General features: G+C 45.0%; 12 non-coding genes and 2 pseudogenes across 12 annotated transcripts; all 14 read left to right on the top strand.

Annotated features, from left to right (window-relative positions):
* Positions 1–5364: 5364 nt before the first annotated feature.
* Positions 5365–5568, top strand: LOC114763937 (uncharacterized; annotated as a pseudogene).
* Positions 5569–6167: 599 nt separating this feature from the next.
* LOC114763970 (U5 spliceosomal RNA) lies at positions 6168–6281 on the top strand. Its single transcript, XR_003742448.1, has one exon. It is a non-coding gene; the product is annotated as a U5 spliceosomal RNA (small nuclear RNA).
* A 121-nt stretch (positions 6282–6402) lies between these two features.
* LOC114763923 (U2 spliceosomal RNA) lies at positions 6403–6593 on the top strand. Its single transcript, XR_003742415.1, has one exon. It is a non-coding gene; the product is annotated as a U2 spliceosomal RNA (small nuclear RNA).
* Positions 6594–7189: 596 nt separating this feature from the next.
* Positions 7190–7304, top strand: LOC114763954 (U5 spliceosomal RNA). The gene has a single exon (XR_003742434.1). It is a non-coding gene; the product is annotated as a U5 spliceosomal RNA (small nuclear RNA).
* Positions 7305–7426: 122 nt separating this feature from the next.
* On the top strand, positions 7427–7617 carry LOC114763922 (U2 spliceosomal RNA). Its single transcript, XR_003742414.1, has one exon. It is a non-coding gene; the product is annotated as a U2 spliceosomal RNA (small nuclear RNA).
* A 593-nt stretch (positions 7618–8210) lies between these two features.
* Positions 8211–8324, top strand: LOC114763969 (U5 spliceosomal RNA). The gene has a single exon (XR_003742447.1). It is a non-coding gene; the product is annotated as a U5 spliceosomal RNA (small nuclear RNA).
* Positions 8325–13847: 5523 nt separating this feature from the next.
* Positions 13848–14087, top strand: LOC114763945 (uncharacterized; annotated as a pseudogene).
* Positions 14088–14682: 595 nt separating this feature from the next.
* On the top strand, positions 14683–14796 carry LOC114763967 (U5 spliceosomal RNA). Its single transcript, XR_003742446.1, has one exon. It is a non-coding gene; the product is annotated as a U5 spliceosomal RNA (small nuclear RNA).
* Positions 14797–14918: 122 nt separating this feature from the next.
* On the top strand, positions 14919–15109 carry LOC114763921 (U2 spliceosomal RNA). The gene has a single exon (XR_003742413.1). It is a non-coding gene; the product is annotated as a U2 spliceosomal RNA (small nuclear RNA).
* Positions 15110–15685: 576 nt separating this feature from the next.
* Positions 15686–15799, top strand: LOC114763966 (U5 spliceosomal RNA). The gene has a single exon (XR_003742445.1). It is a non-coding gene; the product is annotated as a U5 spliceosomal RNA (small nuclear RNA).
* Positions 15800–15921: 122 nt separating this feature from the next.
* On the top strand, positions 15922–16112 carry LOC114763920 (U2 spliceosomal RNA). Its single transcript, XR_003742412.1, has one exon. It is a non-coding gene; the product is annotated as a U2 spliceosomal RNA (small nuclear RNA).
* Positions 16113–16707: 595 nt separating this feature from the next.
* Positions 16708–16821, top strand: LOC114763978 (U5 spliceosomal RNA). The gene has a single exon (XR_003742456.1). It is a non-coding gene; the product is annotated as a U5 spliceosomal RNA (small nuclear RNA).
* Positions 16822–16943: 122 nt separating this feature from the next.
* Positions 16944–17134, top strand: LOC114763929 (U2 spliceosomal RNA). The gene has a single exon (XR_003742420.1). It is a non-coding gene; the product is annotated as a U2 spliceosomal RNA (small nuclear RNA).
* A 600-nt stretch (positions 17135–17734) lies between these two features.
* On the top strand, positions 17735–17848 carry LOC114763965 (U5 spliceosomal RNA). The gene has a single exon (XR_003742444.1). It is a non-coding gene; the product is annotated as a U5 spliceosomal RNA (small nuclear RNA).
* The last annotated feature ends 4669 nt before the right edge of the window (positions 17849–22517 follow it).

The following is a 22517-nucleotide window of genomic DNA, read 5'->3' as shown; positions in this document are numbered from 1 at the left end:
GCAAGTGACATTGTGTGTGTGCAGAGGAATGGTCCCCAGCGCTTCGTTGACGTCACCGTCCTCGCCGATGGAAGATTTACAACTATGCTGGAGGTATGCAGAGAAAAAAAAGAGGAGGGGTTGAAGAATTACGCAGTGGAACAACTCTGGTGGGCCGATAAGAAGATCATCACGGTCCACATCTTCAACCCCTTCTTACCTGCAGAGACCGTCAGGAAATTTTTGCAGCAGTATGTCGAACTTCAGCCTGGCCATCGGGAGATGCGGGACGAGCTGGGCATATGGAACGGGAGACGCCAGTTCCAGGCCCGGCTACGTCCCGATCCCTCGGCTCCAGACGGGTTGTGCCACCCACCGGGCTATTTTAATATCGAGGGGAACAGAGGATACCTGTTTTATCCACAGCAGCCTCCCTTCTGCAAACTCTGTCTGGGTAGGGGTCACACAGCCGACGCCTGCACCAACATGAAGTGCAGGAATTGCCTGGACAAAGGCCACATGGCCAAAGACTGCACCGGGCCACGACGCTGCAAGATCTGCGGCGGCGACAACCATCTGGCCCGGTCCTGCCCCCAGTATAAACCTCTTTATTCTGACGCCCTGGTGGACTCCCCCCACCTTGAAGAGGGCCGGAGTCAGTCGCAGGGGGCTCAGGCGATTCCTGCCACCAAGAGCGCAGGGTCGGCTGTGGTTCCGGAGACCCCGGCAACCAGACCTACCAAGAGGAAAGGGGAGATAAAAAAAGACACCGCAGTCAAGCAAAGCAGAAAGGAGGCTGAGACACCAGAAGGGGCCCTTTCTCCAGCCAGGGCCTCTTCAAATAAGGACCGAGAAGTCGACATCCCGCTGGCATTAAGTGCTTCATCGCCAGCGGGAGCGGGAGTTTTGCCCCCTCCACCCCCTCCCCACCTTCCCAGTCAGCCTCTGGAGGGACCCAGAGTGGATGGGGAGGATAAACTCCAATTAGACTACATCGATGAGGGTCTCCGGAGGCTGATGGAGTATGCGGGTGGGGTGGTTGGGTGAAGGGGGGGTTTTATGGCTGGGGTTTTATAATTTTATTTTTTTATTACTTTATGGGTTTTATGGTTTTAGTAATAATTTTATTCATTTTAAATTTTTTAACCCCCCATGGCCGAGTTAAAAATCTTAACATTGAACGTCAGAGGGTTGAAAAATTTCGTAAAACGCACAGCTGTTTTTAACCAACTGGCATCCTCTCCCTTTGACCTGTGTTTACTGCAGGAAGTCCACCTCCGGGACCAGCGAGATGTGGCCATATTCACCCAGAACTGGAACTTGGGTGAGTCTCACTGGAGTGTGGGTGGCGTCCATTCGTCAGGCGTGGGAATCCTTTTTGGGAACCATGCCTTTCAAAGTGTAAGCCCCTTCACGGTTCTTCCCGGAAGGGTGTTGGGGGTGGACGCCACATGGAGGGGGCAGCACATTAGAGTTCTGTGCGTCTACGCTCCAGTGAAAGCCACCTCTCGTATAGAGCTGTTAGAGCAGTTGGTCCCCTTTTGTTTAACATCCAGACATCTCGTCATTGGGGGTGACTTCAACATCTTCCTCGAAGGGAAAAGTGATGTCAGTATTCCACATTTTATTAAGTTTGTGCGTAATTTCAACCTTACTGACGGTTTCAAGTTTTGCAACCCTAGTGATCTGGGAATGACCTGGCACAATACCCGTGGCTCTTGTAGTCGCATCGACTACATTTTAGCAGCACCCCCCATGCGGTTCAAAGCGGTCTCCCTGTCTCCCCAGTGGCCATCGGATCATGTGATGCTGGAGGCAAAGATTATTATCGATGCCCCAGCCCATGGTCCTGGCTACTGGAAATTCAACATCTCTCTCTTAGAAGAGAAGGAGTACAGGGAGCTGTTTTTAGATCAGTTTAAGCTTTGGACCGAGTACAGAGATCCTGGCTCCTCTGTGATAGATTGGTGGGAAGGGGTCAAGAGTAAAATCAAGACCCTCACCATCAACTACTCAAAACAGCGCAGAGCCTCCCAGCGCTGGCGTATCACACGTTTAGAGGAGGAGTTGCAGGAACTGTACTCTCGTTTTAACAATGGGGGGAATTTTAATCCCGGTAGGGCCACGGAACTCAAGGATAGTTTGCGGCAGCTGCATGAGCAGCAGGCCAAAACCTCCTTGTTCCGTGCCAGGTGTCAAAAGTTGGAAGAAAATGAAAAATGTACTGCATTTTTCTTCAATAAAGTGAGAGACTCCAAAGCGGAGAAAAGTTTTGAAACTCTCCGCAACCAACATGGGGAGTCTCTCACGGACACATCCCAGATGCTAGAGGTTGCAACTTCATTTTATAAACAACTTTTTAACAAACGGAGTACAGACCCGGTTGGGGGCTCAGGTTTCCTGGCCAAGCTAGAGAAGGTTCTTCCTAGTGATGCCCGGGGTAGCCTAGAGGCTCCCTTTACCTTAGAAGAAGTCACCAAGGTAATTCATTGCATGAATCGCCGGAAAACTCCGGGCCTGGATGGACTCCCAGTGGAATTTTATATTTCATTTTGGGATGTCCTGGGACCAGAGTTATTTATGGTTATTGAAGAGGTGCTGAGCCAAGGGAAGCTGACAAAAAGCATGAGGTCAGGTGTGCTCTCCTTGTTGTACAAGAAAGGCGATAAAGCTGACTTGGCCAACTGGAGACCCCTGACCATGCTTTGCGTTGATGCAAAGCTAATCGCGAAGATACTGACTGAGCGCCTGAAGAAAGTTATGACCAGTCTGGTTCATGTTGACCAGACATGCGGTGTCCCTGGACGATCTGCATTCTGGAATTTACACCTGATCCGGGATGCTATCGCATGGGCGGAGGATCGTCAGATCCCCCTCGCAATGGTCAGTTTAGACCAAGAGAAGGCGTTTGATCGTGTAGACCATTGCTTTCTGTTTAAAGTGTTGGAGAGAATGGGGATCGGTGCAAAGTTCATAGGGTGGATCCAGTCCCTCTACCGGGAGGTGGGCAGTCGGGTGTGCCTTAATGGCTCACTCGGCTTTTGGATCCCCCAGATTGGCGGGGTGAGGCAGGGCTGCCCTCTCTCGCCGCTCTTATATGCTCTTTACATCGAGCCCCTGGCAGCTGCCATCCGTGCCAGCCCCACAGTGGATGGTCTGCTGCTTCCAGGAAGTGGTGGTTTAAGGGTTAAACTGGCTCAGTATGCGGATGATACCACCATATTTGCATGCTCGAGCCAGTCCCTCGGTCAGGCGCTGGACCTGGTCCAGGCGTTCGGCAGAGCTTCCGGCGCAGCACTTAATCTTCAAAAGTCGGTGGTTAAGTACTTTGGTGGCTGGAAGGGCAGGGAGGACCTTTTTGGGGACTTACCCCAATGTGAAGGCCCTCTTAAAGTCTTGGGCGTCCTCTTCCAGTCTGAAGGGGCGGCCCAGGCCAACTGGGAAGAACGCTTGGCTAAGGCCAGACGGAAGATGGGGTTGTGGAAGGGGAGGTCCCTCTCCTTCCTCGGAAAGGTACTTGTGTTAAAGGTGGACATTCTGCCCACATTGCTCTACCTTGCACAGGTGTACCCCCTTCCCCGTGCTATGAAACGGGGTTTAACAAAGGATGTTTTCAGCTTCATCTGGGGGGGCAAGTATGAGTATGTGAGGCGTGAAGTAATGTACCTGAGGAAGGAGGAGGGGGGGAGAGATGTACCTGACATCCCTCTTAAACTCGATTGCCTCTACCTCTCGCAGCTTTGTCGCCGTCTGGTTGCTCCTCATGAGCACCCCCACCAATACCTCGTACGTCTGTGGCTGAGTTTCCCGATGCGCCATTTGTGCCCATTGTGGACAAACGCTGTTCCCAAGGCCGAGACGCTGCCTGCCCACTACAGGTATGCTGTTAGCCTGGGTAAGTCCATCCAGGCAGATGGTCTCGGTGAAGCCTTGCTGAAGCATAGGGTCTTGTATAAGACTCTGCTCAGTACAAGGGGTACTCAAGCCCTTTTGGGGCTTGAGGAAGGCACTTGGGTCAGGATTCAGCCACCTGAGTTAGATCACCGTCTGCAAGACCTCAACTGGCGTTGCCTCCACGGCAAGCTGCCAGTAAGAGAGGTCCTGCACAGGCATGGACTGACCAGGCACCCCAAGTGCCCACAGTCCCAGTGTAACAACGACGAGTCCATACGACACGTTATGTGGGACTGTGGGCATGCCAAAGCAATTTGGCGTCTGGTTGGCAGCCTGTGCAGAAAGCTAGACCAGCAGACGGTACTGACGTACGAGAAGATCCTACACGGATGGCCGCTGGGACCGGTGGGGTCAACATCCCTTCGGGTGTGGGAGGTCGTTAGCATTACCAAATCTTCCATCTGGGATGCGAGGGCCACTCTCATCCGGAGGGGGACGGACTTCACTCCCCAGGGTGTCTTCCGTAAAATCCGGGCTGAACTCGACTTCAGGATGGAGAAGGACGTCACCAACATGGGCTACGAAGAGGCTGCTCTTAAGTGGCACGCCCTTCTGGGCTCATAGTCCAGTTGCCATTTTTTGTGGCGTCCGGACCATCTTGTCCTTTTGTCCTCAAAGCGAGAAGTGGCTGCATTTTTATTTTTAAAACACACAAAAAAAGCTCAAAAAGTAAAAGCGACTGCCTTTTATTTCAGATTAGGGTGAGGGTTTTGGTGTATTCATTCGATTTAATAATTTTATTTTGGTGTGTTATTTAAGTAAATATATAAAGGAAAAAAGAAAAATAATAATAACTATGGACTTATGTGATGATTTAAAACGTGTGCACCTATTTATATATTTATTGTGTGATTTTACTATTTTGATTGTTTCATACTGTGTGGACTTTTTTGACTTTGAATTTGGTGTGGGAAAAAAAAAAAAAAAAAAAAAAAAAACTGTACATGTAGAATTTCATCATTTTAAGCTCTTTAACTGTTTTTTTTTTTTTTATTGATTTATATATTTATTTAACTTATTGTGCAACTTGTGGTGTGGGAATTGGACCATTTGGTGGGTCCCTTATTCACTTTTGATTTAGGTAGTGTTTTATATTTTAAGAGATTTTTTTTGGCAGCACACGGTGAGGACACCCTGAAGCGAGCACAGTAGCACCCTGGGGACAGGCCAGGGGGGATCCTCCTTTTTTTGGATTCCAAGCTGCGGTATGTGCATTCCGTCTTTTTATTTAATTTTTATGAGGCCATGGGGTTTTTATTATAGTTTTATCTTGTTTTTAAAAGTATCTTAAGATTAATTTTAAAAAAGAAATCTTAAGACTTTATAGCAAGACTCTTTATTGAATTTTATTGGTGTTTTAGAAAACTTGGTTTTTTATTGTATTTTATATATGAAGGTTTTAATTGATGAATATATTGTGTTTTAAGTGTCATACTTTTTTGTATTGTATGAAATTTTCAATAAAGAGCAAAAAAAAAAAAATCTGTTCTTATCAGTTTAATATCTGATACGTCCCCCAGCGGGGGACTACATATTAAGCGGAATTTTAGAACAGGGAGTCGGCAAAGGAGCTTGCTCCATCCGCTCCACGCATCGACCCAGTATTGCAGTGCCTCTGGGAGCGGTGCACTTTCTCTGTTGTGTTGCAAATAAAAACTTACCACTCCAACTTGTTGCCTTTTCTCCATCATGTTTTTGACAGTCAAAGGCAAGTTTTTTATTCCTTGATATGTTTTCAAGCGCCTTTTTGTTTAAAAGTCCAAGATTTTCAAGCAGGGGTTGCTTACGGCCATACCAGCAGAAGAACGCCCGATCATGTCTGATCTTGGAAGCTAAGAAGGCTTGGGCCTGGTAGGTACTTGGATGGAAGACTGCCTGTGAAAACCAGGTGTTACAGCTATTGAGAAACGTTTTCAAAATGAAGTTTTTTACATTGCCTTGTCAGCTCTTTTTCAAAGTAAGTTAAGAGGTATTTTAGTCTTTGTTACGTTTTCCCGCCTTTTTTCTTCTTTTTTTTTTTTTTTTTTTTTTTTTACAAGCTGCTCTTTGGTTTTCGTGTCCGTGCCTGCTCTGTGACAATCGTTCGACAGTCGTTCACTGGCTTAACTGTGGAATAGGGTGGAGCTGAATTGATTAGGCGGGGTTGTCCGGCCCTCGGCCTTAAGGTGCGACGCACCCTGATGTCAGCACCAAACACACAAGAGACACTCTCCACCTTTACGGCCCTGTTGTTGTCGCTTGGGCTTCTCTTCATCACGTACAAATCTTTCGCCTTTTACTAAAGATTTCCGTGGAGAGGGGCGTCAACAAGCTCACAATATTTTTGGGGGCTCTGTTTTGACAGAGCTACACGATGGGTTCAAAGAATACTTAAGAAAACGTGGTGTGTTGTGCGCTACGTATACGCGCACCATCCAGCAAATACCGCACACGTTCCGAGAATGGCACGCCACGGCGCCTTTTCAGGTTATCGCTTCTCGGCCTTTTGGCTAAGATCAAGTGTAGTATCTGTTCTTATCAGTTTAATATCTGATACGTCCCCCAGCGGGGGACTACATATTAAGCGGATTTTTAGAACAGGGAGTCGGCAAAGGAGCTTGCTCCATCCGCTCCACGCATCGACCCAGTATTGCAGTGCCTCTGGGAGCGGTGCACTTTCTCTGTTGTGTTGCAAATAAAAACTTACCACTCCAACTTGTTGCCTTTTCTCCATCATGTTTTTGACAGTCAAAGGCAAGTTTTTTATTCCTTGATATGTTTTCAAGCGCCTTTTTGTTTAAAAGTCCAAGATTTTCAAGCAGGGGTTGCTTACGGCCATACCAGCAGAAGAACGCCCGATCATGTCTGATCTTGGAAGCTAAGAAGGCTTGGGCCTGGTAGGTACTTGGATGGAAGACTGCCTGTGAAAACCAGGTGTTACAGCTATTGAGAAACGTTTTCAAAATGAAGTTTTTTACATTGCCTTGTCAGCTCTTTTTCAAAGTAAGTTAAGAGGTATTTTTAGTCTTTGTTACGTTTTCCTGCCTTTTTTCTTCTTTTTTTTTTTTTTTTTTTTACAAGCTGCTCTTTGGTTTTCGTGTCCGTGCCTGCTCTGTGACAATCGTTCGACAGTCGTTCACTGGCTTAACTGTGGAATAGGGTGGAGCTGAATTGATTAGGCGGGGGTTGTCCGGCCCTCGGCCTTAAGGTGCGACGCACCCTGATGTCAGCACCAAACACACAAGAGACACTCTCCACCTTTACGGCCCTGTTGTTGTCGCTTGGGCTTCTCTTCATCACGTACAAATCTTTCGCCTTTTACTAAAGATTTCCGTGGAGAGGGGCGTCAACAAGCTCACAATATTTTTTGGGGGCTCTGTTTTGACAGAGCTACACGATGGGTTCAAAGAATACTTAAGAAAACGTGGTGTGTTGTGCGCTACGTATACGCGCACCATCCAGCAAATACCGCACACGTTCCGAGAATGGCACGCCACGGCGCCTTTTTCAGGTTATCGCTTCTCGGCCTTTTGGCTAAGATCAAGTGTAGTATCTGTTCTTATCAGTTTAATATCTGATACGTCCCCCAGCGGGGGACTACATATTAAGCGGATTTTTAGAACAGGGAGTCGGCAAAGGAGCTTGCTCCATCCGCTCCACGCATCGACCCAGTATTGCAGTGCCTCTGGGAGCGGTGCACTTTCTCTGTTGTGTTGCAAATAAAAACTTACCACTCCAACTTGTTGCCTTTTCTCCATCATGTTTTTGACAGTCAAAGGCAAGTTTTTTATTCCTTGATATGTTTTCAAGCGCCTTTTTGTTTAAAAGTCCAAGATTTTCAAGCAGGGGTTGCTTACGGCCAAACCAGCAGAAGAACGCCCGATCATGTCTGATCTTGGAAGCTAAGAAGGCTTGGGCCTGGTAGGTACTTGGATGGAAGACTGCCTGTGAAAACCAGGTGTTACAGCTATTGAGAAACGTTTTCAAAATGAAGTTTTTTACATTGCCTTGTCAGCTCTTTTTCAAAGTAAGTTAAGAGGTATTTTTAGTCTTTGTTACGTTTTCCCGCCTTTTTTCTTCTTTTTTTTTTTTTTTTTTACAAGCTGCTCTTTGGTTTTCGTGTCCGTGCCTGCTCTGTGACAATCGTTCGACAGTCGTTCACTGGCTTAACTGTGGAATAGGGTGGAGCTGAATTGATTAGGCGGGGTTGTCCGGCCCTCGGCCTTAAGGTGCGACGCACCCTGATGTCAGCACCAAACACACAAGAGACACTCTCCACCTTTATGGCCCTGTTGTTGTCGCTTGGGCTTCTCTTCATCACGTACAAATCTTTCGCCTTTTACTAAAGATTTCCGTGGAGAGGGGCGTCAACAAGCTCACAATATTTTTGGGGGCTCTGTTTTGACAGAGCTACACGATGGGTTCAAAGAATACTTAAGAAAACGTGGTGTGTTGTGCGCTACGTATACGCGCACCATCCAGCAAATACCGCACACGTTCCGAGAATGGCACGCCACGGCGCCTTTTTCAGGTTATCGCTTCTCGGCCTTTTGGCTAAGATCAAGGGTGGAGACTGCGATCGCTTCCTAAATAGACCAAGGGCTTGTGCCGATTTATGGCCAAATCCATTTCTATTTGGGAGGAAATTGTACTGTTTTTTTGCAGGTATTTCTTAAGAACTTTGTAGGTAAGTAGTCATTTAATTTGTATATTGCTGGTTTCGAGTTCTAATTTTTTGTAATTTTTTTGAGCTTGCTGGTTAGGTTTGTGTGTTTAATTGCTTGTTTAGGTGTTAGGTGCCTCCACTATGTCGGCTGTTCGAGCTGGCAGGTGGAGGCACCATAGCGTACGTTTCTTGTTTAGAGAAAACAATGGGGTAAAATGTACGATGTCACGACTAGATTTCTCAAGACACCTGGTGCAGAAGTTGTTGATATTCAGGGTTGAAGACATTAACTGCATTATAGCTCTACCACAGAGCAATGGTTTTGATTTAAGCTTAAGAACAGCAAATTTGTTAAGAGAGTTTGGGTTCGTTTCGAACATGTTAAAGAACAGTTTACTATGTTCAAGGTAGAGAAACTGTCGGATATCTCCAGGAAAGTAGTGGTTGTAAGAATGTTTAATGAAACTGTGACAGGGGAAGATATATGCGTTTGGCTAGGGAGGTTCTGCTCAGTAAAAGGTACACCTATGAAAGTGGTGGACGAGGATGGCATCTGGACCTGCGCTTGGAGGATTCCCATTCAACAATGGGAAGATCCAAGCGCACACCAGGGCCTGAAACAAATACCACAATTGATAGTGTTGGGGGAGAATCGGGGCCACATCTACTACCAAGGCATGCCTAAGGTTTGCAGAAAGTGTGGGGAATTGGGACATTTGGCAGAGGCATGCCAAAAGTTATTTTGTGGCAAATGCAGAGAAATTGGGCACAGCTATGAGAATTGTACCAATAGTAGAAAGTGTAACCTCTGTGGGGAAACCAGTCACCTCTACAGGGACTGCCCCAAATCCTTTGCGAACAAGTTAAAAACAGCAAAAATGGCTACGAGACAGCAAGGGCAAGTAGAAGAAGGGGTGGAGCCAGAGGTTTTGGCGGGAACAGAACAAAGAGAAGGGGGCGGGGGAAATGAGGGAGAGGGCAGTCAAGAACAAGAAGGAGGTGGAGTCAATGAAAAGAGAGGAGGGGAACAAAGAGAAAAGGGTGGAGATCAAGGAAATGGAAACAAAGAGAAAGTAGGAGCAATAGAAGATAATAGAAAAGGGGAGGAGGAGGAACTTTACGCAGTACAGAGGGGAGAAGAAGTATGTGAGGGTTCATCTTTTCCAACAAGGTCGGATTTATGTCAGTGTCAGGGGGAGGAGAGTGAATCACAGGATACTCCCCCCAACGCTCAACCGAACAAAAGACCAGCACGATCCCCCCTGGAAACAGGGGAGAAAAGATGGAGGGCATCGCAGAGAACAGGAAGCTCGTCATCAGGGGACCGAAGCAACCAGTGGCCGGCAAACTCCCCTCATGAAGTGTCCTTTATGAGGGTAGAACTCAAATCATCTACACCCAGGACACAACAGGTAAGGTTTAACCCAGAGGTAGAACAAGAGGGGGGACTCTACACCGTCCTCTAAATGTTTAACAATTAAAGAAGAGGAAGTGTCGTACAACATTAACTAATACACAGATCCTCCTGATGCAAGCAAAGTCTAATTTTACCTTAAAAAATGACTATCAGAATAACAACATTAAATGTCAGAAGCATAAAGTCAATGGTTAGAGCACAGAGTATTTTATCCTTCTTAAGTACCATAAATGCAGATATAATTTTATTACAAGAGTGCTCCTTGCCTTTTTTAAAATCATATAAGAAATGGGAAAACCTTTGGGCACACGGGCCATCCATATGGAGTGGCTCAAATGAAAACAAAGCAGATGGGGTTGCTATTTTATGTAAAAACCCACACATTGAGGTAAAAGGTAGCACAGTGGTAAGACCAGGACGAGTGCTTTTAACACATCTGACATTTTTAGATAGGGATTTTAAGGTCTTAAATGTTTATGGTTTTAATGATAAAGACAAACGTTATAACCTTTTAAGAGATTTACAGGTCCACATGCTCGGGAGGGTGCCATTAATGGTAGGTGGGGATTTTAATTGTGTTTTATCTAAAACAGATAGGAAAGGAGGGGGAGAAGATTTTAAAATCGATAAAACATCTATTCTTTTGCAAGGAATTGTTAGAGATTTTAAAATGATTGACTGTTACAGGGCAATTCATCCCAGAGAAAATGGGTTCACCTGGGTAAGTGGTGATTACTCAAGAGCCTCCCGTATTGATTTTATGTTTACTAGAGACTGTTCTCCAAATGAAGCAATTTTAACCCCACTCTTTTTTTCAGACCACTTTATGCTTTCATGCACCCTGAAATTATCCACAGGTGTGACTGTTGGAGGTGGCCTGTGGAAGTTGAACTGCTCCCTGCTGGAGGATGAGGAGATTGTTACAGAGTACAGAGTACAATATGGCCTCTGGAGGTCCCTCCAAGATTTCTATGAGACACGAATAGAATGGTGGGAGATGGTGAAAGAACGAACAAGACTCTTCTTTCAATTTAAAGGCAAACAAAAGAAAAACAAAGAATCGAGGAAAATGAACGGGCTGCAAAAGAGATTGCAGAGATATTTTAACCTTTTAAACAGCGGGATGAATTGCAAGGAATTAATAAAAGAAACTAAAGGACAAATGAAGGTCTTGGCAGAAACCAAAAGTAAAGGGGTCATTATGAGAAGTCGGGAAAGAGATATAGAAGAGGGAGAAAAATGCACGAGATATTTTTTTAAGAAAATAATGACGAAAGGAGGAAAAATTACAGTTTTAAAAGAAAATGGTAATACATTCGAAGATACACCAAGCATTTTAAAAGAAATTGAACAGTTTTATGGGGACCTATATAAATCAAAGGATATTAATGAAGAAGTCCTGAAAGAGGTATTACAGGCGGTGGGAAAAAAATTGGGAGATCAAAGTACGGCTTTAAATCAAGATTTTACTCTTTTAGAATTACAGGGTGCTTTGAAAGGTTTTAAACTGGGGAAGTCGCCGGGTGAGGATGGCCTCCCTGTCGAGTTTTATAAAACCTTTTGGGATATTTTAGCAGAAGACATTTTAATGGCTTTTAAAGACTTTGCAAAGTTAGATAGATTACCTGATGGTTTTAGAGGAGGAATCGTGACCCTGTTGGGTAAAAATGGAGATAAAACCGACATACGAAATTGGAGACCAATTACACTTTTAAACCTGGACTGCAAACTTTTTAGTAAGATTTTATCACAACGTATGTCAATGGTTTTAAAGGACTTGATCCACCCAGACCAAGCCTGTGCCATCCCAGGGAAGAAGATAACGGACAGCCTAGTACTGATCCGAGACGCCATCTGTTATGCGAGAGACAGAAACATTAGGCTCTTAGTATTAAATTTAGACTTTGAAAAAGCCTTTGATCGGGTCTCGCACCAGTACCTGTTTCAGGTACTGAGAAAAATGGGGTTTTCGGGCAAATTCTTAAAATGGGTGGAATTGCTATACAGGGACATAAATAGCAAGATCTTGGTTAATGGGGTTTTGTCCAAAACAATAGACATTTGTTCTGGCGTTCGTCAGGGGTGTCCGCTATCTCCGCTCCTGTTCGTGGCATGCATTGAGCCGTTGGCACAGATCTTGCGAAGGGACCAATGGATCAGCGGGCTGAGTTTACCAGGTGGGTTAACTGCAAAGTGCATTTTATACATGGATGATGTGACTCTTTTAAGCACAGATGCCACATCGGCCCAAAGAGCTCTGGAGTTGACAGAATGGTATGGAGAGGCATCAGGAGCAAAGCTCAACAGGCGCAAGTCTGAGGCCCAGCTCTTTGGGTCGTGGGGGGGAATACCAACAGAGATGGACGTGGATTTTAAACAAACAAATCTGAGAATTTTAGGGGTTAAATTTGATAAAGAAGGGGGAGGACGGGACAATTGGAATGAGGTTTTAGGAAAAGTAAAGAGCAGACTTGGTTTCTGGGCTCTGAGAAGTCTGACGATGGAAGGGAAAATTTTAATTATTAAAGCAGTGATTTTACCTTTGCTTTTATTGTTGTCTTCTGTTTTTATTCCTCCTAGGGTCTTCTTGGTGAGCCTGGATAGGGCAGTGTTTTACTTCCTATGGGGGTCTAAATGGGAAAGACTGAAAAGAATGGAGGTAAAAAAAAGTAAAAAGAAAGGAGGAAAGGGCCTCCCAGACCCCTACTTATTCCTTGGAAGTAAGTACACTGCCCTACATCTTAAGTATGCAACAAACCCCGCCAAAGAAGATAAAGCCGCGGCCATGGTCAGGTTCTGGATGGGATCGTATCTAAGACACCTGAAGTTGATGCCAAGAGACCACACAACTCCTGTTTCTTTTACTTTGCCCCCCCAATATGTTTTTATTAAAACCTTTTTAAAGAAACATAACATAGAGAAGGAGAACATTCTAACACTTACAAATAGTAAAGAAATTGTTTCTCTTGTGCAGGGTCGGGAGGAGGTGATCCCAGTGCGCGGCCTCTCTGCAGAGGAAGCAGAGAAGGTTTGGCGCAATGTGGCCTGCCCCAGACTCCAGAACAGACACAAAGACCTTTCGTGGTTGGCGGCTCATGAGATCCTCCCGGTTAGGGCTGTAATGCACTCCCGGGGCATGGGAAGGACAGCAGAATGCCCACGCCCAGGGTGTGGCGCCACCGAAACGGTGTGGCATGCTCTCTGGGAGTGTGGGGCGGCAAGGGACCTGTGGGCCAGAACCGGAATCCTACAATGCCCGGGCCTGCCAGCAGGGGAGGCCCGAACACTAGACTGCTGGGAGGCAGTTTATGGGGTTGGCCAGAGCATGGAAGCACGGAACAGGAAAGATTTTCAAAAGCTCTGGTGCACCCTGAATAGTGTCAAAGATGCTATATGGGCCTCCAGAAACCTGCTGGTGGGGAAACGCGTGACGGCGACGCCTCAGATGGAACAGCAGCTAGTCCAGGCGTCACTGAGGGCGTACACCGCACGTCGTCATCCGGAGGAGGAAGCCGGGGTAACCACAGGAAGGTCCCGGTCGCCCCCAGACTGACCGCTCGTAGATGCCCCCCTACAGCATCCAGGCGACAGGCAGGAGCAGCGGGCCAAAAGGGAGAGGATCTCCTCTGAGCCCAAAAGAGGCAAGTCGAGTGCTTGGAACTGAGGTGGGAGGAACTGGGATCACCAACCCTCGCTACCCCGACATGATGCCAGAGAAAAGAAAAGATTTTAAAAGACAACTAAAAATGTGCTAAATCCTCGTTTAATTGCTATTTATTGAATTTTTCTTTTTATTACTTGTGTTTTTTAATTTTTTAGTTAAACATAGAAATTGTTATGGCTATTGTGTTTTCAACTTTTTGGAATGTAATTTGTAAAACAAAGATGATTTTCTGTAATGTACAATAAAATAATAAAAAAAAAAAAAAAAAAAAAAAATCTGTTCTTATCAGTTTAATATCTGATACGTCCCCCAGCGGGGGACTACATATTAAGCGGATTTTTAGAACAGGGAGTCGGCAAAGGAGCTTGCTCCATCCGCTCCACGCATCGACCCAGTATTGCAGTGCCTCTGGGAGCGGTGCACTTTCTCTGTTGTGTTGCAAATAAAAACTTACCACTCCAACTTGTTGCCTTTTCTCCATCATGTTTTTGACAGTCAAAGGCAAGTTTTTTATTCCTTGATATGTTTTCAAGCGCCTTTTTGTTTAAAAGTCCAAGATTTTCAAGCAGGGGTTGCTTACGGCCATACCAGCAGAAGAACGCCCGATCATGTCTGATCTTGGAAGCTAAGAAGGCTTGGGCCTGGTAGGTACTTGGATGGAAGACTGCCTGTGAAAACCAGGTGTTACAGCTATTGAGAAACGTTTTCAAAATGAAGTTTTTTACATTGCCTTGTCAGCTCTTTTTCAAAGTAAGTTAAGAGGTATTTTTAGTCTTTGTTACGTTTTCCCGCCTTTTTTTTTTTTTTTTTTTTTTTTTTTTTTACAAGCTGCTCTTTGGTTTTCGTGTCCGTGCCTGCTCTGTGACAATCGTTCGACAGTCGTTCACTGGCTTAACTGTGGAATAGGGTGGAGCTGAATTGATTAGGCGGGGTTGTCCGGCCCTCGGCCTTAAGGTGCGACGCACCCTGATGTCAGCACCAAACACACAAGAGACACTCTCCACCTTTACGGCCCTGTTGTTGTCGCTTGGGCTTCTCTTCATCACGTACAAATCTTTCGCCTTTTACTAAAGATTTCCGTGGAGAGGGGCGTCAACAAGCTCACAATATTTTTGGGGGCTCTGTTTTGACAGAGCTACACGATGGGTTCAAAGAATACTTAAGAAAACGTGGTGTGTTGTGCGCTACGTATACGCGCACCATCCAGCAAATACCGCACACGTTCCGAGAATGGCACGCCACGGCGCCTTTTTCAGGTTATCGCTTCTCGGCCTTTTGGCTAAGATCAAGTGTAGTATCTGTTCTTATCAGTTTAATATCTGATACGTCCCCCAGCGGGGGACTACATATTAAGCGGATTTTTAGAACAGGGAGTCGGCAAAGGAGCTTGCTCCATCCGCTCCACGCATCGACCCAGTATTGCAGTGCCTCTGGGAGCGGTGCACTTTCTCTGTTGTGTTGCAAATAAAAACTTACCACTCCAACTTGTTGCCTTTTCTCCATCATGTTTTTGACAGTCAAAGGCAAGTTTTTTATTCCTTGATATGTTTTCAAGCGCCTTTTTGTTTAAAAGTCCAAGATTTTCAAGCAGGGGTTGCTTACGGCCATACCAGCAGAAGAACGCCCGATCATGTCTGATCTTGGAAGCTAAGAAGGCTTGGGCCTGGTAGGTACTTGGATGGAAGACTGCCTGTGAAAACCAGGTGTTACAGCTATTGAGAAACGTTTTCAAAATGAAGTTTTTTACATTGCCTTGTCAGCTCTTTTTCAAAGTAAGTTAAGAGGTATTTTTAGTCTTTGTTACGTTTTCCCGCCTTTTTTTTTTTACAAGCTGCTCTTTGGTTTTCGTGTCCGTGCCTGCTCTGTGACAATCGTTCGACAGTCGTTCACTGGCTTAACTGTGGAATAGGGTGGAGCTGAATTGATTAGGCGGGGTTGTCCGGCCCTCGGCCTTAAGGTGCGACGCACCCTGATGTCAGCACCAAACACACAAGAGACACTCTCCACCTTTACGGCCCTGTTGTTGTCGCTTGGGCTTCTCTTCATCACGTACAAATCTTTCGCCTTTTACTAAAGATTTCCGTGGAGAGGGGCGTCAACAAGCTCACAATATTTTTGGGGGCTCTGTTTTGACAGAGCTACACGATGGGTTCAAAGAATACTTAAGAAAACGTGGTGTGTTGTGCGCTACGTATACGCGCACCATCCAGCAAATACCGCACACGTTCCGAGAATGGCACGCCACGGCGCCTTTTTCAGGTTATCGCTTCTCGGCCTTTTGGCTAAGATCAAGTGTAGTATCTGTTCTTATCAGTTTAATATCTGATACGTCCCCCAGCGGGGGACTACATATTAAGCGGATTTTTAGAACAGGGAGTCGGCAAAGGAGCTTGCTCCATCCGCTCCACGCATCGACCCAGTATTGCAGTGCCTCTGGGAGCGGTGCACTTTCTTTGTTGTGTTGCAAATAAAAACTTACCACTCCAACTTGTTGCCTTTTCTCCATCATGTTTTTGACAGTCAAAGGCAAGTTTTTTATTCCTTGATATGTTTTCAAGCGCCTTTTTGTTTAAAAGTCCAAGATTTTCAAGCAGGGGTTGCTTACGGCCATACCAGCAGAAGAACGCCCGATCATGTCTGATCTTGGAAGCTAAGAAGGCTTGGGCCTGGTAGGTACTTGGATGGAAGACTGCCTGTGAAAACCAGGTGTTACAGCTATTGAGAAACGTTTTCAAAATGAAGTTTTTTACATTGCCTTGTCAGCTCTTTTTCAAAGTAAGTTAAGAGGTATTTTTAGTCTTTGTTACGTTTTCCTGCCTTTTTTCTTCTTTTTTTTTTTTTTTTTTTTACAAGCTGCTCTTTGGTTTTCGTGTCCGTGCCTGCTCTGTGACAATCGTTCGACAGTCGTTCACTGGCTTAACTGTGGAATAGGGTGGAGCTGAATTGATTAGGCGGGGTTGTCCGGCCCTCGGCCTTAAGGTGCGACGCACCCTGATGTCAGCACCAAACACACAAGAGACACTCTCCACCTTTACGGCCCTGTTGTTGTCGCTTGGGCTTCTCTTCATCACGTACAAATCTTTCGCCTTTTACTAAAGATTTCCGTGGAGAGGGGCGTCAACAAGCTCACAATATTTTTGGGGGCTGTGTTTTGACAGAGCTACACGATGGGTTCAAAGAATACTTAAGAAAACGTGGTGTGTTGTGCGCTACGTATACGCGCACCATCCAGCAAATACCGCACACGTTCCGAGAATGGCACGCCACGGCGCCTTTTTCAGGTTACCGCTTCTCGGCCTTTTGGCTAAGATCAAGTGTAGTATCTGTTCTTATCAGTTTAATATCTGATACGTCCCCCAGCGGGGGACTACATATTAAGCGGATTTTTAGAACAGGGAGTCGGCAAAGGAGCTTGCTCCATCCGCTCCACGCATCGACCCAGTATTGCAGTGCCTCTGGGAGCGGTGCACTTTCTCTGTTGTGTTGCAAATAAAAACTTACCACTCCAACTTGTTGCCTTTTCTCCATCATGTTTTTGACAGTCAAAGGCAAGTTTTTTATTCCTTGATATGTTTTCAAGCGCCTTTTTGTTTAAAAGTCCAAGATTTTCAAGCAGGGGTTGCTTACGGCCAAACCAGCAGAAGAACGCCCGATCATGTCTGATCTTGGAAGCTAAGAAGGCTTGGGCCTGGTAGGTACTTGGATGGAAGACTGCCTGTGAAAACCAGGTGTTACAGCTATTGAGAAACGTTTTCAAAATGAAGTTTTTTACATTGCCTTGTCAGCTCTTTTTCAAAGTAAGTTAAGAGGTATTTTTAGTCTTTGTTACGTTTTCCCGCCTTTTTTCTTCTTTTTTTTTTTTTTTTTTTTTTTTTACAAGCTGCTCTTTGGTTTTCGTGTCCGTGCCTGCTCTGTGACAATCGTTCGACAGTCGTTCACTGGCTTAACTGTGGAATAGGGTGGAGCTGAATTGATTAGGCGGGGTTGTCCGGCCCTCGGCCTTAAGGTGCGACGCACCCTGATGTCAGCACCAAACACACAAGAGACACTCTCCACCTTTACGGCCCTGTTGTTGTCGCTTGGGCTTCTCTTCATCACGTACAAATCTTTCGCCTTTTACTAAAGATTTCCGTGGAGAGGGGCGTCAACAAGCTCACAATATTTTTGGGGGCTCTGTTTTGACAGAGCTACACGATGGGTTCAAAGAATACTTAAGAAAACGTGGTGTGTTGTGCGCTACGTATACGCGCACCATCCAGCAAATACCGCACACGTTCCGAGAATGGCACGCCACGGCGCCTTTTTCAGGTTATCGCTTCTCGGCCTTTTGGCTAAGATCAAGGGTGGAGACTGCGATCGCTTCCTAAATAGACCAAGGGCTTGTGCCGATTTATGGCCAAATCCATTTCTATTTGGGAGGAAATTGTACTGTTTTTTTGCAGGTATTTCTTAAGAACTTTGTAGGTAAGTAGTCATTTAATTTGTATATTGCTGGTTTCGAGTTCTAATTTTTTGTAATTTTTTTGAGCTTGCTGGTTAGGTTTGTGTGTTTAATTGCTTGTTTAGGTGTTAGGTGCCTCCACTATGTCGGCTGTTCGAGCTGGCAGGTGGAGGCACCATAGCGTACGTTTCTTGTTTAGAGAAAACAATGGGGTAAAATGTACGATGTCACGACTAGATTTCTCAAGACACCTGGTGCAGAAGTTGTTGAAATTCAGGGTTGAAGACATTAACTGCATTATAGCTCTACCACAGAGCAATGGTTTTGATTTAAGCTTAAGAACAGCAAATTTGTTAAGAGAGTTTTGGGTTCGTTTCGAACATGTTAAAGAACAGTTTACTATGTTCAAGGTAGAGAAACTGTCGGATATCTCCAGGAAAGTAGTGGTTGTAAGAATGTTTAATGAAACTGTGACAGGGGAAGATATATGCGTTTGGCTAGGGAGGTTCTGCTCAGTAAAAGGTACACCTATGAAAGTGGTGGACGAGGATGGCATCTGGACCTGCGCTTGGAGGATTCCCATTCAACAATGGGAAGATCCAAGCGCACACCAGGGCCTGAAACAAATACCACAATTGATAGTGTTGGGGGAGAATCGGGGCCACATCTACTACCAAGGCATGCCTAAGGTTTGCAGAAAGTGTGGGGAATTGGGACATTTGGCAGAGGCATGCCAAAAGTTATTTTGTGGCAAATGCAGAGAAATTGGGCACAGCTATGAGAATTGTACCAATAGTAGAAAGTGTAACCTCTGTGGGGAAACCAGTCACCTCTACAGGGACTGCCCCAAATCCTTTGCGAACAAGTTAAAAACAGCAAAAATGGCTACGAGACAGCAAGGGCAAGTAGAAGAAGGGGTGGAGCCAGAGGTTTTGGCGGGAACAGAACAAAGAGAAGGGGGCGGGGGAAATGAGGGAGAGGGCAGTCAAGAACAAGAAGGAGGTGGAGTCAATGAAAAGAGAGGAGGGGAACAAAGAGAAAAGGGTGGAGATCAAGGAAATGGAAACAAAGAGAAAGTAGGAGCAATAGAAGATAATAGAAAAGGGGAGGAGGAGGAACTTTACGCAGTACAGAGGGGAGAAGAAGTATGTGAGGGTTCATCTTTTCCAACAAGGTCGGATTTATGTCAGTGTCAGGGGGAGGAGAGTGAATCACAGGATACTCCCCCCAACGCTCAACCGAACAAAAGACCAGCACGATCCCCCCTGGAAACAGGGGAGAAAAGATGGAGGGCATCGCAGAGAACAGGAAGCTCGTCATCAGGGGACCGAAGCAACCAGTGGCCGGCAAACTCCCCTCATGAAGTGTCCTTTATGAGGGTAGAACTCAAATCATCTACACCCAGGACACAACAGGTAAGGTTTAACCCAGAGGTAGAACAAGAGGGGGACTCTACACCGTCCTCTAAATGTTTAACAATTAAAGAAGAGGAAGTGTCGTACAACATTAACTAATACACAGATCCTCCTGATGCAAGCAAAGTCTAATTTTACCTTAAAAAATGACTATCAGAATAACAACATTAAATGTCAGAAGCATAAAGTCAATGGTTAGAGCACAGAGTATTTTATCCTTCTTAAGTACCATAAATGCAGATATAATTTTATTACAAGAGTGCTCCTTGCCTTTTTTAAAATCATATAAGAAATGGGAAAACCTTTGGGCACACGGGCCATCCATATGGAGTGGCTCAAATGAAAACAAAGCAGATGGGGTTGCTATTTTATGTAAAAACCCACACATTGAGGTAAAAGGTAGCACAGTGGTAAGACCAGGACGAGTGCTTTTAACACATCTGACATTTTTAGATAGGGATTTTAAGGTCTTAAATGTTTATGGTTTTAATGATAAAGACAAACGTTATAACCTTTTAAGAGATTTACAGGTCCACATGCTCGGGAGGGTGCCATTAATGGTAGGTGGGGATTTTAATTGTGTTTTATCTAAAACAGATAGGAAAGGAGGGGGAGAAGATTTTAAAATCGATAAAACATCTATTCTTTTGCAAGGAATTGTTAGAGATTTTAAAATGATTGACTGTTACAGGGCAATTCATCCCAGAGAAAATGGGTTCACCTGGGTAAGTGGTGATTACTCAAGAGCCTCCCGTATTGATTTTATGTTTACTAGAGACTGTTCTCCAAATGAAGCAATTTTAACCCCACTCTTTTTTTCAGACCACTTTATGCTTTCATGCACCCTGAAATTATCCACAGGTGTGACTGTTGGAGGTGGCCTGTGGAAGTTGAACTGCTCCCTGCTGGAGGATGAGGAGATTGTTACAGAGTACAGAGTACAATATGGCCTCTGGAGGTCCCTCCAAGATTTCTATGAGACACGAATAGAATGGTGGGAGATGGTGAAAGAACGAACAAGACTCTTCTTTCAATTTAAAGGCAAACAAAAGAAAAACAAAGAATCGAGGAAAATGAACGGGCTGCAAAAGAGATTGCAGAGATATTTTAACCTTTTAAACAGCGGGATGAATTGCAAGGAATTAATAAAAGAAACTAAAGGACAAATGAAGGTCTTGGCAGAAACCAAAAGTAAAGGGGTCATTATGAGAAGTCGGGAAAGAGATATAGAAGAGGGAGAAAAATGCACGAGATATTTTTTTAAGAAAATAATGACGAAAGGAGGAAAAATTACAGTTTTAAAAGAAAATGGTAATACATTCGAAGATACACCAAGCATTTTAAAAGAAATTGAACAGTTTTATGGGGACCTATATAAATCAAAGGATATTAATGAAGAAGTCCTGAAAGAGGTATTACAGGCGGTGGGAAAAAAATTGGGAGATCAAAGTACGGCTTTAAATCAAGATTTTACTCTTTTAGAATTACAGGGTGCTTTGAAAGGTTTTAAACTGGGGAAGTCGCCGGGTGAGGATGGCCTCCCTGTCGAGTTTTATAAAACCTTTTGGGATATTTTAGCAGAAGACATTTTAATGGCTTTTAAAGACTTTGCAAAGTTAGATAGATTACCTGATGGTTTTAGAGGAGGAATCGTGACCCTGTTGGGTAAAAATGGAGATAAAACCGACATACGAAATTGGAGACCAATTACACTTTTAAACCTGGACTGCAAACTTTTTAGTAAGATTTTATCACAACGTATGTCAATGGTTTTAAAGGACTTGATCCACCCAGACCGAGCCTGTGCCATCCCAGGGAAGAAGATAACGGACAGCCTAGTACTGATCCGAGACGCCATCTGTTATGCGAGAGACAGAAACATTAGGCTCTTAGTATTAAATTTAGACTTTGAAAAAGCCTTTGATCGGGTCTCGCACCAGTACCTGTTTCAGGTACTGAGAAAAATGGGGTTTTCGGGCAAATTCTTAAAATGGGTGGAATTGCTATACAGGGACATAAATAGCAAGATCTTGGTTAATGGGGTTTTGTCCAAAACAATAGACATTTGTTCTGGCGTTCGTCAGGGGTGTCCGCTATCTCCGCTCCTGTTCGTGGCATGCATTGAGCCGTTGGCACAGATCTTGCGAAGGGACCAATGGATCAGCGGGCTGAGTTTACCAGGTGGGTTAACTGCAAAGTGCATTTTATACATGGATGATGTGACTCTTTTAAGCACAGATGCCACATCGGCCCAAAGAGCTCTGGAGTTGACAGAATGGTATGGAGAGGCATCAGGAGCAAAGCTCAACAGGCGCAAGTCTGAGGCCCAGCTCTTTGGGTCGTGGGGGGGAATACCAACAGAGATGGACGTGGATTTTAAACAAACAAATCTGAGAATTTTAGGGGTTAAATTTGATAAAGAAGGGGGAGGACGGGACAATTGGAATGAGGTTTTAGGAAAAGTAAAGAGCAGACTTGGTTTCTGGGCTCTGAGAAGTCTGACGATGGAAGGGAAAATTTTAATTATTAAAGCAGTGATTTTACCTTTGCTTTTATTGTTGTCTTCTGTTTTTATTCCTCCTAGGGTCTTCTTGGTGAGCCTGGATAGGGCAGTGTTTTACTTCCTATGGGGGTCTAAATGGGAAAGACTGAAAAGAATGGAGGTAAAAAAAAGTAAAAAGAAAGGAGGAAAGGGCCTCCCAGACCCCTACTTATTCCTTGGAAGTAAGTACACTGCCCTACATCTTAAGTATGCAACAAACCCCGCCAAAGAAGATAAAGCCGCGGCCATGGTCAGGTTCTGGATGGGATCGTATCTAAGACACCTGAAGTTGATGCCAAGAGACCACACAACTCCTGTTTCTTTTACTTTGCCCCCCCAATATGTTTTTATTAAAACCTTTTTAAAGAAACATAACATAGAGAAGGAGAACATTCTAACACTTACAAATAGTAAAGAAATTGTTTCTCTTGTGCAGGGTCGGGAGGAGGTGATCCCAGTG

This window comes from Denticeps clupeoides, chromosome 14, assembly GCF_900700375.1.
Source record: "Denticeps clupeoides chromosome 14, fDenClu1.1, whole genome shotgun sequence".
NCBI classification, from domain to species: Eukaryota; Metazoa; Chordata; class Actinopteri; order Clupeiformes; family Denticipitidae; genus Denticeps; species Denticeps clupeoides.
This window is presented reverse-complemented; position numbering and strand designations above follow the sequence as displayed.